This window comes from Aegilops tauschii, chromosome 6 (genome assembly GCF_002575655.3).
Source record: "Aegilops tauschii subsp. strangulata cultivar AL8/78 chromosome 6, Aet v6.0, whole genome shotgun sequence".
Lineage (NCBI taxonomy): Eukaryota > Viridiplantae > Streptophyta > Magnoliopsida > Poales > Poaceae > Aegilops > Aegilops tauschii.
In genome coordinates, this window is record NC_053040.3 from 439,190,389 (window position 1) to 439,206,738 (window position 16,350).

Below are 16,350 nucleotides of genomic sequence, written 5' to 3' on the forward strand. Positions count from 1 at the left end.
GTTCGTTCAACGATGATAACTCTGTTGGATCCATCCGAGCGGAGTATTCGGGATCAACGCAGAGGCGATTTTCGATGACTTGAGAGGTCATCGTTGGCATAAGGGCCGAACTGGCGGTCATGACGAAGCCGCCCAGCCGGAGGGTTTGGCCTGGGGCCAGGGCTCCTCCGAAGATGATATTATCCTTGACAACAAGGCGAGCCGTCAACCCTTTTTGCGACGGCAGAGTGGAACTCTCAATGAAAGCACCAATGTCAGTGTCAAAACTGGCGGATCTCGGGTAGGGGGTCCCGAATTGTGCGTCTAGGATCGATGGTAACAGGAGAAGGGGGACACGATGTTTACCCTGGTTCGGGCCCTCTCTATGGAGGTAATACCCTACTTCCTTCTTGATTGATCTTGATGGATATGAGTATTACAAGAGTTGATCTACCACGAGATCGTAATGGCTAAACCCTAAAAGCCTAGCATGTATGACTATGGTAATGTGTATATGTCTATCCGGACTATGCTCTGCGGTTTATATAGACACCGGAGAGATCTATGGTTACATGGAGTTGGTTACATCAGAGGGAATCTACATAGTCGGTTGACAAGCTTGCCTTCCACACCAAGTAGAGTCCAATTCGGACACAGGTACAGTCTTCGGTCTTCATGTCTTCACAGCCCATCAGTCCGGCCCACGGATAACAGGCCGGACGCCCGAGGACCCCTTAGTCCAGGACTCCCTCACCTGTACAAAGAGCTAGCGTAAGTTCAGTTACCTGGTTCTCGGAATTTTAGTTAGCCACTTATTGCAAAATTGTTCAATTACGTTGTTTGGCTTAATTTAGTTTGCTACTGATTACATAATGCCATAGCCTGTTAATCCTATTATAGATTGCGCCTATCTATGTGTTTGATACTTACTGTTAAGAATTACCTATTTGCCTGAACTTAAATAGCTACTTAAGCACGTAGATAGCTGGTCATATGTATTTCTAGGGTGCAGCAGAATTCACGTGTAATTTACGTTCTGATACCCGTTTTGTTTAAATGGTTTGTTGTTATCACTTGTAGCACTAGTAATTTTTTCATGTTCATAGATAGACAAATGTCAGGTTTATATAAGGGTCACCGTCTTTTTAACTTATATATGTGTTGGAATCATTTTGCTTACATCAAAGAAATTTACAGATGTCTATGTTGCTGGTAAATAGTACCGACTTGTTACTTTAATATGTTGCCAAGAACTTCTTAGTTTTACTAGTTCATGTGTAATTAAATATGTTGCCAAAACTGGTTAGTTTTGCTAGTTTGATGTTAGTTTCTTATGCCTCTTGCAAAACTTTATTTATTGATTGCTAACATTGAAGTTTGTAGGATCCAACTGAAACTCCGTTGGCACAACAGGTATGTTTTCAGAAACTTCCTTGTTTACCTGGTTTGCTGCTGTAACTTGTTGCTGTAATCATCTTACCAACTTCAAGTTTTCAGGATCCAATTGGAAGTCCAATTGCACAGCAGGTACATTTTCAAAAATATATTTCTGTAACAGGTTTGCTGCTGTAACTTGTTGCTATTATCAACTTACTGACTACTCAACTTTTCAAGATCCAAGAGAAACTCCAATGCCACAACAGGTTCCTTTGCAAAACTTGTTTGTTTAACTGCTTTGCTGCTGCAACCGGTTGCTCTAATCACGTTACTGGCTACTCAACTTTTCAGGATCCAAGAGAAACTCCAATGCCACAACAGGTACCTTTTGCAAAACTTGTTTGTGTAACTGCTTTGCTGCTGCAACAACCGATTACAATGATGTTAATAACTACTTTTCAGCATCCAATTGAAACTCTTTATTTCCTTGTTTGTTTAACTGGTTTGCTGTTATAACTCCCACTTGAGATGTTTTGCTAACTTCAACTTTTCAGAATCCAATCAGAACTTTAATGGAAAAATAGGTTAGCCCAAGGTCAAAGAGGGAGGTCCCCATGGACATTGTATCATCCCACAGCAGTGGCACCGGCCCAATCGTGCATCATGAATTGCCAACTGCTGATGCTCTAGAGGCTAAACTAGTGGTAGAAAGAGATTTTGCTTCTGCACTTAGAGATGAATTTGACATGTTGAGGAAGCAAACAGCACAATCACAAGCAGTACTCAAGACAACCATTAAATATTTGGTGGATTTCAAAATGAAGCAAGCAGAACTGACCGCATTGTTAAGGTCTTGAAGGAAAAAAGGAAATTAAATTCCCACTTGGTAAATCATAGGTGAAATGTTCTCTCCATCGTTGAATAACCTTTGTGTTGTTTGTTCATGTAATCGATCAAACCATTTGTTTTAGAGATCATGTAATAATTGTTTTTTGTTTTTTGGTTTGTAGTTTTATTTGAGCACAAGTCTATATTAATTGATAAGACTCGGAGACATTTCATTTTGATTGCTGTGCCAGACCGACAAATATGCCAATCGGGCTGAATGTGCATTCAACAATAATTGTAATATAGATGGACCATAAGTGGCACGCATCGAAAAGGGCCAAGATGGTGTACTAGCTTTGCTAAAAAAAGGATGCTCTTCTAGCAAAAAAAAGTACAACGGCCTGGCTTATGTATGTTAGTTGATATTATTGATCCATATACTCTATAAGTGTTTATATGTCTGTTAGTTTTGTACATTATTGGTTGATTGACTCGGTATTTGAATCTTGACACATCGCTTGTGTACATATCTAAATCGGAGTACACATTATGCTGCGTGTGACATTTGAGTTGGACATAAAGTGTTCCAAATATTCGAATTCACCTTAAACTAGATTCTAGCTTCTGAATTCGAGTATCGGCATTTGTAAATCATATTCATATATGACAGTGGAATACATCTTTGTCGTGCTTTTGAAGATAAATAAAAACACATAGAATGATTTATAAAGATTTGTTGGAAATATGCCCTAGAGGCAATAATAAATAGGTTATTATTATATTTCCTTGTTCATGATAATCGTTTATTATCCATGCTAGAATTGTATTGGTAGGAAACTCAGATACATGTGTGGATACATAGACAACACCATGTCCCTAGTAAGCCTCTAGTTGACTAGCTCGTTGATCAATAGATGGTTACGGTTTCCTGACCATGGACATTGGATGTTTTTTATAACGGGATCACATCATTAGGAGAATGATGTGATGGACAAGACCCAATCCTAAGCCTAGCACAAGATCGTGTAGTTCGTTTGCTCAGAGCTTTTCTAATGTCAAGTATCATTTCCTTAGACCATGAGATTGTGCAACTCCCGGATACCGTAGGAATGCTTTGGGTGTACCGAACGTCACAACGTAACTGGGTGGCTATAAAGGTGCACTACAGGTATCTCCGAAAGTGTCTGTTGGGTTGGCACGAATCGAGACTGGGATTTGTCACTCCGTGTAAACGGAGAGGTATCTCTGGGCCCACTCGGTAGGACATCATCATAATGTGCACAATGTGACCAAGGAGTTGATCACGGGATGATGTGTTACGGAACGAGTAAAGAGACTTGCCGGTAACGAGATTGAACAAGGTATAGGGATACCGACGATCGAATCTCGGGCAAGTAACATACCGATAGACAAAGGGAATTGCATACGGGATTGATTGAATCCCCGACATCGTGGTTCATCCGATGAGATCATCGTGGAACATGTGGGAGCCAACATGGGTATCCAGATCCCGCTGTTGGTTATTGACCGGAGAACGTCTCGGTCATGTCTGCATGGTTCCCGAACCCGTAGGGTCTACACACTTAAGGTTCGATGACGCTTGGGTTATAGGGAATAGATATACGTGGTTACCGAATGTTGTTCGAAGTCCCGGATAAGATCCCGGACGTCACGAGGAGTTCCGGAATGGTCCGGAGGTAAAGATTTATATATGGGAAGTCCTGTTTTGGTCACCGGAAAAGTTTCGGGTGATATCGGTAATGTACCGGGACCACCGGGAGGGTCCCGGGGGTCCACCAAGTGGGGCCACCAGCCCCAGAAGGCTACGTGGGCCAAGTGTGGGAGGGGACCAGCCCCAGGTGGGCTGGTGCACCCCCCACCAAGGCCCAAGGCGCATGGGAGAGTGGGAAGGGGCAAACCCTAGGTCCAGATGGGCCTTAAGGCCCACCCTAGTGGCGCCCCCCCCTCTCCTCCCCTTGGCCGCCCCCCTAGATGGGATCTAGGGCTGGCCGCCACCCCTTGGGGTGGGAACGCTAGAGGGGCGCAGCCCCCTCCCCCCCTATATATAGTTGAGGTTTGGGGCTGCCCAAGACATGAGAACGTCTCTCTTTCGGCGCAGCCCTACCCCTCTCCCTCCTCTTCCTCTCCCGCGGTGCTTGACGAAGCCCTGCGGGATTGCCACGCTCCTCCATCACCACCACGCCGTCGTGCTGCTGCTGGATGGAGTCTTCCCCAACCTCTCCCTCTGACCTTGCTGGATCAAGGCGTGGGAAACGTCACCGGGCTGCTCGTGTGTTGAACGCGGAGGCGCCGTGGTTCGGCGCTTAGATCGGAATCAACCGCGATCTGAATCGCTACGAGTACGACTCCCTCATCTGCGTTCTTGCAACGCTTCCGCATCGTGATCTACAAGGGTATGTAATTGCACTCCCCTTCCCCTCGTTGCTAGATTACTCCATAGATTGATCTTGGTGATGCGTAGAAAATTTTGAATTTCTGCTACGTTCCCCAACAAGATTCGTATCGGAATACAAAATGGATTCGAATTTAGTTGCCAGGGTAAACGTGGATGCTTATTGTCCCAAAATTCGAAAGAAGTGGAAAAATGTCCACTCCCACGTAGGCTGCCCGAAGCCAATGTTTGGGAGATGGAAATTACTGCCTACCTCTTACACGGACAATCTATCTGCCCGATTTCCACTGCTCTCAATAGGGGTAGGTTAGTAACTTCAATTAGACGTGACACGACCGCCTCGGAACCCATTCCAACATGGTGGGTGCCAAACCTGGGCGGCAAAACATATTTGATTCAAGCTCGTCCGAAAGACCTCTGGTTCTCCCTCCATTTCCCCGTTCATACACGGTGGGCGGCAAAACAAACTCGACTGGGCCGAAATCGATGTAGGCAAATATTTTCAATAGGGGCAGGTTTGTAACTTCACTCAGACGTGACACAACCGCCCTACCTGTCAGCCCTGTTCATACACCGTGGGCGCCAACCATGGGCGCCAAAACACCTCCTCGCCCGAAATCGCTCTGGGCAAATATTTGCGAGATGTGAGATTACCGTCCTATCCCCAACCGATGAGACGTCCGAATTTTAAACAGGGGCTAAGTTCATAACTTTCCCATATTTCAGACAGGCGCGTCCCGAAAACATGGTTCCCTATACCTCTCCCTCCATTTCCCCATTCATACACCGTCCGCACTAGAACACCATCCCCACACCAGGCTCCTCCGTCAGCCATCCCATCCATCGCTGCCGTCCTCCACCCCATCCATCGCCACCGTCCTCCACCATGCCGGAGCGCCTACCAAGACCGCGTCGTCCACAGCTAGAGATGGACGTTTCTCATCCACGGCGACGGACCAAGAGCCTTGCATTGCGTCCTCTCGCTTCATCGGCGCCATCGTCCTCTTTATCGGGGCCGCTCACACGACCTTCTCTTCCACCGCAACGGGACTTATCCCCCGATGCACCCGTCTACCGTCGCAGATCTGCTTCAACACCGCCGACAGCCATCGCACCCCGATGCCTACACGGCGCCACAAGAGAGGTGGTACTTCATATCTCCACACTTGGTTACTGTACTTTCTTTTCAGTTCTTAGAATTTAGTTCTTAGTTCGAAGCAAACAATGGATGCTAAATAGCATTTCCCCGGTTTGTAGCTTTAAATCTGCCATGGCACAGTCATAATAGGGTTTAATTGATCATGCTTAGGGTTTAATTGATCATGTTGGTTCCGTGGTGGTTTCTTTAATAGAAATCGGAGGGGAAACCCTCTTTTGCTCAAAGAAAAATGCTTAGGGTTTCCCCCTTTTATGATCACTATACGATCAGCATACGTGCTTCGTGTCATAATAGCACTGCTCCACATCAAGCTAAACAAGCTTAGTTGTTCAAATACGAATCTGATATTATTAAAATAGAGTCGTTTAATTGGTCAACTAAATGTTCCTAATTTAGTTTCAAAAATGCATGTTCGCCGCTCGGGTGTGTATCTCTACACGGTGCCCACGGTGGGCCACGGCCCACCCTGGGATTTTGGATCGGCCCCGGCCCCTATTCCCCTCTGTTCTGCTGCGCGCTTCCGATCTCTACTCGCCCCCAAACACCTGCCTCGCTGGTGACTTGCCGTCGCCGGACGACATGACTCTAGGAGGACACGCCGGACTAACAGGAGGTCAGGAGCTGCTCGCCCAACAGCGTCACCGCTGCCCGGGCGCTCCGCCGTGCCTACCTTCCTAGTCCGTTCAGGGCTCAGGCGTGCAACACCCACTAAGACAACCCGATTTATCCTGAGATACGTCCTCAACATTCAGCAGCCACTCCTCATCACCCATTTTCTAATTGATTCATTACTCATTAGGCAGGACTATCATTAGGGTTTGTTGTGTGCTGAGTGCTACCTACACTTAATGGTTCAGATGTATTTCAGTAATCTTTAGTACCTGTAAAGTTCACAGGGTTTCAAATCCCTAGGAACAGACAATAGTCATTTTGGATTGTTGGTCGTAGTGACATTGACCCAGATTACTACTACAGGCCAAGTTTGTTGACAATTTTACTTGTCTTTCTTACACATTCGATATGATATCCAATTATTCACGTCGATGATACGTCTCCGTCGTATCTACTTTTCCAAACACGTTTGCCCTTGTTTTGGACTCTAACTTGCATGATTTGAATGGAACTAACCCGGACTGACGCTATTTTCAGCAGAATTGCCATGGTGTTATTTATGTGCAGAAACAAAAATTCTCGGAATGACCTGAAACTTCACGGAGATTATTTTTGGAAATAATAAAAAATACTGGCGAAAGAATCAGGGCCAAGGGGCCCACACCCTTTCCATGAGGGTGGGGGGCGCGCCCCCCTACCTCATGGCCCCCTTGGTGCTCCACCGACCTCAATTCCAACTCTATATATTCGTGTTCGGGGAGAAAAAAATTAGAGAGAAAGATTCATCGCGTTTTACGATATGGAGCCGCCGCCAAGCCCTAAACTCTCTCGGGAGGGCTGATCTGGAGTCCGTTCGGGGCTCCAGAGAGGGGAATCCATCGCCGTCGTCATCATCAACCATCCTCCATCACCAATTTCATGATGCTCACAGCCGTGCGTGAGTAATTCCATCGTAGGCTTGTTGGACGGTGATGGGTTGGATGAGATTTATCATGTAATCGAGTTAGTTTTGTTAGGGTTTGATCCCTAGTATCCACTATGTTCTCAGATTGATGTTGCTATGACTTTGCTATGCTTAATGCTTGTCACTAGGGCCCGAGTGCCATGATTTCAGATCTGAACCTATTATGTTTTCATGAATATATGTGAGTTCATGATCCTATCTTGCAAGTCTATAGTCACCTACTATGTGTTATGATCCGGCAACCCCGAAGTGGCAATAATCGGGACCACTCCCGGTGATGACCGTAGTTTGAGGAGTTCATGTATTCACTATGTGTTAATGCTTTGGTCCGGTACTCTATTAAAAGGAGGCCTTAATATCCCTTAGTTTCCATTAGGACCCCACTGCCATGGGAGGGTAGGACAAAAGATGTCATGCAAGTTCTTTTCCATAAGCACGTATGACTATATTCGGAATACATGCCTACATTACAGTGATGAATTAGAGCTAGTTCTGTGTCACCCTATGTTATGATTGTTACATGATGAACCACATCCGGCATAATTCTCCATCACCGATCCAATGCCTATGAGCTTTTCACCTATTGTTCTCTGCTTATTTACTTTTCCGTTGCTACTGTTATAATCACTACAAAACCCAAAAATATTACTTTTGCTACTGTTACCGTTACTTCCATATTACTTTGCTACTAAATACTTTGCGGCAGATACTAAGTTATCCAGGTGTGGTTGAATTGACAACTCAACAGCTAATACTTGAGAATATTCTTTGGCTCCCCTTGTGTCGAATCAATAAATTTGGGTTGAATACTCTACCCTCGAAAACTGTTGCGATCCTCTATACTTGTGGGTTATCAAGACTATTTTCTGGCGCCGTTGCCGGGGAGCATAGCTCTATTCTTTGAGTTACTTGGGATTTATATCTGCTGGTCACTATGAAGAACTTGAAAGACGCGAAAACAAAAATTTATCCCTCAACTACGAGGGGGGGGGGGGGGAAGGAACTGCCATCTAGCTCTGCACTTGATTCACCTTTTGTTTTGAGTAAGCTTGCGACACCTAAACCTGCTTCTACTATTAATTCTGGTATGTCGCATGTTATTGATGATGCCACTTCTGCTATGCATGATACTCATGATGAAACTACTTCTATGCTTGATACTACTGTGCCACTTGGTGAATTTCTTGATGAACAACTTGTTAGGGCTAAAGAGAATGAAATTGTTGAAACTGATAATATTGATGAAAGTGATGATGAAGATTCTCCCCCTAAATATGAATTGCCTGTTGTGCCTGAGGGCTATGTTATGGATGAAGAAACTGCTAGAGACTTTCTTGCTTGCAATGATACAAGTAATCTTAAGAAACTATTAGCTAAGCTGAAACAAAAAACTCTGAATGCTAGAATGAAATATGATCCTGCTTATGCTACTTCACCTATCTTTGTTACTAATAAGGATTATGAATTCTCTGTTGAACCTGATATAATTACTTTGGTTGAATCTGATCCTTTCTATGGTTATGAATCTGAAACTGCTGTGGCACATCTTACTAAATTAAATGATATAGCCACCCTATTCACTAATGATGAGAGAAGTCGCTACTTTTATATCCTTAAAATATTTCCGTTCTCATTAAAGGGTGATACTAAGATATGGTTTAATTCTCTTGATCCTGGTTTTGTGCGTAGTCCCCCGGATATGATTTATTACTTCTCTGCTAAATATTTCCCTGCTCATAAGAAACAAGCTGCCTTAAGGGAAACATATAATTTTGTGCAAATTGAAGAAGAGAGTCTCCCACATGCTTGGGGGAGGCTTCTCCAATTACTTAATGCTTTGCCTGATCATCCTCTTAAGAAAAATGAAATACTTGATATCTTTTATAATGGACTAACCGATGCTTCCAGAGACCACCTGGATAGTTGTGCTGGTTCTGTTTTCAGGGAAAGAACACCAGATGAAGCTGAAATTCTATTGAATAATATGTTGACTAATGAAAATAATTGGACACTTCCTGAGCCAACGCCTGAGCCTATTCCTAAGCCAACTCCGAAGAAGAGGGGTGTTCTATTTCTCAGTCCTGAAGATATGCAAGAGGCAAAGAAATCTATGAAGGAAAAAGGTATTAAAGCTGAAGGTGTTAAGAATTTACCTCCTATTGAAGAAATACATGGTCTTAATTTACCGCCTGTTGAAGAAATATATGATCTTAATTCATCACCTATTGAAGAAACTCATGGTCTTGATAACCCGACACAGGTAGTAAAGGTAAATTCTCTCTAAAGATATGATAAAGTTGAAATTCCTCCTACTAAATTTGCTAGCCAATGCTTAGATGAGTTTGATAACTTTATGCTCAAGCAAGAAGATTTTAATGCTTATTTTGGTAGACAATTAAAACAAAATGCTTATATGATTGAACACTTGGGTGATTATATGTCTAGAGTTAAAGGTGAACTTAAACTCATTAGTAAACATGCTTCTATGGTTACCACTCAAGTAGAACAAGTACTTAAAGCTCAAAATGATTTGCTCAATGAATTGAAGAGTAAGAATAATGATTTTGCTGTTAGAGTGGCTACTAGAACTGGTAAAATGACTTAGGAACCTTTGTATCCTGAAGGCCACCCCAAGAGAATTGAGCAAGATTCTCAGAGAAATAATATTGATGCACCTAGTCCTTCTAAAAAGAAGACAAAGAAAAATGATAGGACTTTGCATGCTTCTAGTGAACCTGTTGCTGACACACCTGAGAATCCCAATGATATTTCTATCTCTGATACTGAAACACAATCTGGTAATGAACATGAACCTAGTGATAATGTTAATGATGTTCATGTTGATGCTCAACCTAGTAATGATAATGAAGTAGAAATTGAACCTGCCGTTGATCTTGAGAACCCACAATCAAAGATTCAACGTTATGAGAAGAGAGACTTTGTTGCTAGGAAGCACGGTAAAGAAAGGGAACCATTTGTTCAGAAACCCATGCCTTTTCCTCCCAAACCATCCAAGAAAAAGGATGATGAGGATTTTGAGCGCTTTGTTGAAATGATTAGACCTATCTTCTTGCGTATGCGTTTAACTGATATGCTCAAAATGAATCCTTATGCAAAGTACATGAAAGAAATTGTTACTAATAAAAGAAAGATACCAGAAGTTGAAATTTCCACCATGCTTGCTAATTATACTTTTAAAGGTGGAATACCTAAGAAACTTGGAGATCTAGGAGTACCCACTATACCATGCTCCATTAAAAGAAATTATATTAAAACTGCTTTATGTGATCTTGGAACCGGTGTTAGTGTTATGCCTCTCTCTTTATATCATAGACTTGATCTGAATAAGTTGACACCTACTGAAATATCTTTGCAAATGGCCGATAAATCAACTTCTATACCAGTCGGTATTTGTGAGGATGTGCCTGTTGTAGTTGCAAACGTTACTATTTTAACGGACTTTGTTATTCTTGATATTCCCGAGGATGATAGTATGTCTATTATTCTTGGAAGACCCCTTTTGAATACTGCAGGGGCTGTTATTGATTGCAACAAAGGCAATGTCACTTTTCATGTTAATGGCAATGAGCATACGATACACTTTCCGAGGAAACAACCTCAAGTTCATAATATCAACTCTATTGGGAAAATTCCATCGAATATTTTTGGAGGTTTTGAATTTCCTCTTCCTACTGTCAAGAAGAAATATGACATTCTTATTATTGGGGATGTGCATATCCCCTTTGAGGTAACATAGTGTTATTTGAAATTTCTCCGGTTCCATGTTATTTGGAAAGAGTTTGTTAACAAGACTTGATCAACGTTGTTAGTGGATTCCTTTTGATGAGCATGAGATGGGTGAAGTTAGAAAGCACAACTCTCTGTACCCTTCCTTTACTTTCTGTTATTTAGTTGAAATAAAGTAAAAATAGTATCTTCTGTCTGTTTTCTGAATTATCCGTGCAATAAAAATACCTCAAAAATAAAAGTTCTCCAAATGCCCCGAAATTGAAATATGATTTTTTCTGTAATATTTGAGAATATCTGGCACTAAGAACACATCAGGGGGAGCAGGCACCTGGCCACGAGGGTCCAGGGCACGCCCACCCCCCTGGGCGCCCCCTGCCTCGTGGGCCCATGGTGGCTTGCCTCCACTTATTCTTGCACCCACACACTTCTTCTTCCTCCCAAAAAAATCACCAACCAGCTCAAGCACGAGTTCTAGCTCATTTTGCTGCGATTTTTGATCTCCTAGCTCAAAGCACCTCTCACAAAACTGCTTTGGGGGATTGTTCGTTGGTATGTGACTCCTCCATTGGTCCAATTAGTTTTTGTTCTAGTGCTTTATTCATTGCAAATTTGTGCTGCCTAGGTGACCATGTTCTTGAGTTTGCATGTCAAATTTATATGGTTCCAAGTAGTTCTAATGCATGATATAGTATCTAGGCACTTGTAGGAGTAGTTGCTATCAATTTTGTTGAGTTTGGTTCACTTTTATTTGAAGTTACTAAAAATTTCAGAAATTTTCAGAAAATGATGAAGAGATTTTTGAGGGGCTCTTCGAGCCGAAGCTCGAAGGATAAGCAAAGTGAAGAAGCGGAGAGGCCCAAATATAATCTGCCTCGCACCACGGAGGTTCGACCGTGTGAATGGCCTTGCGTTGACTTCTTGAGAGCAGCCGAGATTTATGTTGATTTTTATGAGTTGGCTGAGAATGCAGGCCTCACCGACTTCCTCCGCGACCAATGCGAATGGTATCTCTTACTCACCAATACCTTTGTGCAAAATTTTCATTTCCATTCTAGGAGGTCACCACCTACGGTGGATTTTTATTTATATGATGAGTATAAGGAGATGACCCTTCGTGATTTCTGTGAGGTTTGCAAGTTACCTTTTCCGGGTTTCATAGAGGAACCACATAGAAACGATGTGGAGGGGTTCATTGATACAATTGTTGTAGGGGAAACGAGGAAGGTTTCCGACGCATGAATCACTAGCATACATTTTCCTGTTCTACGTTACTTTGCTATATTTGCTAGTAGATGCTTAATTGGTCGCGGAAACTATGGAAACCTGAGTGTCCATGATATTATTATTCTGTGCCATGCCTTGTTTCGTGATGATACATTTAGTATGGGCGCTATTCTTGCAAAGCGGTTAAATCTTAACCGTACTAAGGGCCCCATCTTGGGAGGCATCTTCGCCTCACGCCTTGCTGCATACTATAACATACCTATTAGGCACTATGAGAAAGTAGAAAAATTGCTGCCTACTATTTATTTAGATTATAAGAGTATGGTAGCACATGATTTTATTGTTAAGAATTAGGAAAGGGCACTTAAATACAAATTGTTATTTGATAAAAATCACCGTGAGATTATTACCTTGCCTGCTCCTTCCTTGTTTGATTTATCTGCAGGCCAGTATCTCGTTCCGCTAGCGACCATCCAAGCGTATCGGATACCTTCATCAGCCACAAAGCCAGAGCCGGAACCACAATTTGATCCTCGACGACAGTCTAGTTACCAGTGGCAATCCGAGGCTTCTTCACAGTATGACCCCAGCTACAGCTTTGGATATCCGCCAGGCCAGCCGTGGCAATAGACCAACTTAGGCCAAAAGCCTAAGCTTGGGGGAGTACGTATTTCTCACCGACAATACATTCATGTTCACACACTCATTGCTAGTTGTCGGTGCTCATACTTTTTCATTGTACTATCCATGTTAGCTTATTTTTTCTTTTTTATGCTTTCTTCTTGTGTGTTTGATAAACCTTAAGAAAAACAAAAAAATTATTAGTTGCTTTTAGCTAACTTTACTTCCATGCTGTAGTAGTAATAATTAAAAGAAAACCCAAAAAGATTTCCCGTTCTTCTTTTGCTTGTTGGGAGCTTTCCCGTGTAAATAGTTTCTTTCTTTTCTTTTCTTTGGGGGTCGATAGGACAAGACCATAATGAAATTGTTAAAGTGGATCTTATATGCATTATTGTTGATTTAACCAAGAGCCCATATTGCCTTGTCTTCTCCTGTTTATTGAATGCTCGCGGATTCCAGCTTAGTCCAATGCACGTGCACTATTATTATTATTCACATCATTCGGTCATGCAAGTGAAAGGCAATTATGACGATATATGATGGGCTGATTGAGATGGGAGAAGCTGGTATGAACTCGACCTCTCTTGTTTTTGTAAATATGATTAGTTCATCGTTCCTGATTCAGGCTATTATGAATAAACATGTTTGTGATGACAATTAGAGATTATAGTTGCTTATGCCATGCTTAATTAGCTAGGAGTTTATAATGGTTTACCTTGCGTGCCAACATGCTATTAAAATGGTTGTGATGTGGTATGATGGGGTGGTATCCTCCTTTGAATGATTCAAGTGACTTGACTTGGCACATGTTCACACATGTAGTTGAAACAAACAACATAGCCTTCACGATATTTATGTTCATGGTGGATTATATCCTACTCATGCTTGCACTCAATGTTCATTAATTTTAATGCATGTTCATGACTGTTGTCGCTCTCTAGTTGGTCGCTTCCCAGTCTCTTTCTAGCCTTCACTTGTACTAAGCGGGAATACTGCTTGTGCATCCAATCCCTTAAACCCCAAAGTTATTCCATTTGAGTCCACTATACCTTCCTATATGCGGTATCTACCTGCCGTTCCAAGTAAATTTGTATGTGCCAAAGTCTAAACCTTCAAATGAAATTCTGTTTTGTATGCTCGAATAGCTCATGTATCAACTAGGGCTATCCGTATCTTCCATGCTAGGCGGGTTATTCTCAAGAGGAGTGGACTCCGCTCCTCACTCACGAGAAAATGGCTGGTCACCGGGATGCCCAGTCCCATGCTTTATGCAAATCAAATCAAAATAATTGCAAACAAAACTCCCCCGGGACTGTTGTTAGTTGGAGGCACTCGTTGTTTCGAGCAAGCCATGGATTGATGCTTGTTGGTGGAGGGGGAGTATAAACTTTACCATTATGTTTGGGAACCGCCTATAATGTGTGTAGCATGGAAGATATCGCCATCTCTTGGTTGTTATGCTGACAATGAAAGTATGCCGCTCAAAATATTATTTATCTCTATTTCAAAATCGAGTCCTGGCACCTCTACAAATCCCTGCTTCCCTCTGCGAAGGGCATATCTATTTACTCTTATGTTGAGTCATCACCCTCTTATTAAAAAGCACCAGCTGGAGAGCACTGCTGTCATTTGCATCGATTACTATTAATTTATATTGGGTATGACTGGATCTCTTTTACCATGAATTACAACGTTTAGTCAGTCCTTGATCTTTAAAGGTGCTCTGCATTTATGTTTTGCGGTCTCAGAAAGGGCTAGCAAGATACCATCTTGTTATATCATATCATTATTGTTTTGAGAAAGTGTTGTCATCCGAGATTTATTATTATTGCTCGCTAGTTGATTATGCCATTGATATGAGTAAATATGAGACCTAAGTGTTATTGTGAATGTGGTTAGTCATAATCTTTGCTGAAAACTTGAATGCTGGCTTTACATATTTACAACAACAAGAGCAAACAGAGTTTGTAAAAGTTTTTCTTTATCACTTTCAGTTTATCAACTGAATTGCTTGAGGACAAGCAAAGGTTTAAGCTTGGGGGAGTTGATACGTTTCCGTCGTATCTACTTTTCCAAACATTTTTGCCCTTGTTTTGGACTCTAACTTGCATGATTTGAATGGAACTAACCCGGACTGACGCTGTTTTCAGCAGAATTGCCATGGTTTTATTTATGTGCAGAAACAAAAGTTCTTGGAATGACCTGAAACTTCACGGAGATTATTTTTGGAAATAATAAAAAATACTGGCGAAAGAATCAAGGCCAGGGGGCCCACACCCTTTCCACGAGGGTGGGGGGCGTGCCCCCTGCCTCATGGGCCCCCTGGTGCTCCACCGACCTCAACTCCAACTCTATATATTCGTCTTCGGGGAGAAACAAATCAGAGAGAAAGATTCATCGCGTTTTATGATACGGAGCCGGCCCCAAGCCCTAAACTCTCTCTGGAGGGCTGATCTAGAGTCCGTTCGGGGATCCGGAGAGGGGAATCCATCGTCGTCGTCATCATCAACCATCCTCCATCACTAATTTCATGATGCTCACCGCCGTGTGTGAGTAATTCAATCGTAGGCTTGCTGGACGGTGATGGGTTGGATGAGATTTATCATGTAATCGAGTTAGTTATGTTAGGGTTTGATCCCTAGTATCCACTATGTTCTGAGATTGATGTTGCTATGACTTTGCTATGCTTAATGCTTGTCACTAGGGCCCGAGTGCCATGATTTCAGATCTGAACCTATTATGTTTTCATGAATATATGTGAGTTCTTGATCCTATCTTGCAAGTCTATAGTCACCTACTATGTGTTATCATCCGGCAACCCCGAAGTGACAATAATCGGGACCACTCCCGGTGATGACCGTAGTTTGAGGAGTTCATGTATTCACTATGTGTTAATGCTTTGGTTCGGTACTCTATTAAAAGGAGGCCTTAATATCCCTTAGTTTCCATTAGGACCCCGCTGCCACGGGAGGGTCGGACAAAAGATGTCATGCAAGTTCTTTTCCATAAGCACGTATGACTATATTCGGAATACATGCCTACATTACATTGATGAATTGGAGCTAGTTCTGTGTCACCCTATGTTATGATTGTTACATGATGAACCACATCCGGCATAATTCTCCATCATCGATCCAATGCCTACGAGTTTTTCACATATTGTTCTCTACTTATTTACTTTTCCGTTGCTACTGTTACAATCACTACAAAACCCAAAAATATTACTTTTGCTACTGTTACTGTTACTTCCATATTACTTTGCTACTAAATACTTTGCGGCAGATACTAAGTTATCCAGGTGTGGTTGAATTGACAACTCAACTGCTAATACTTGAGAATATTCTTTGGCTCCCCTTGTGTCGAATCAATAAATTTGGGTTGAATACTCTACCCTCGAAAACTGTTGTGATCCCCTATACTTGT